Below are 254 nucleotides of genomic sequence, written 5' to 3' on the forward strand. Positions count from 1 at the left end.
CTTAGACTTTTGACCCATCCACTTTGCTCTTACTAGTCCTGCACTGTTTTGTGAGACAGGGATTTGAAGGCTGCTCTTTTCAACGCCCCACCCTTCAGCAGGGATTGTAACTTGATCTTAAAGTTTCAGATCTATATTGTCCTAAAGCGCACAATCCTGCTTTCTTACATTTATTGTAGAGACCTTTTTTAAATTTTATTTATTTTTTATTATATATATATATATATATATATATATGTGTGTGTGTGTGTGTG

This window comes from Nannospalax galili, unplaced genomic scaffold (genome assembly GCF_000622305.1).
Source record: "Nannospalax galili isolate Female #2095 unplaced genomic scaffold, S.galili_v1.0 scaffold1381, whole genome shotgun sequence".
Lineage (NCBI taxonomy): Eukaryota > Metazoa > Chordata > Mammalia > Rodentia > Spalacidae > Nannospalax > Nannospalax galili.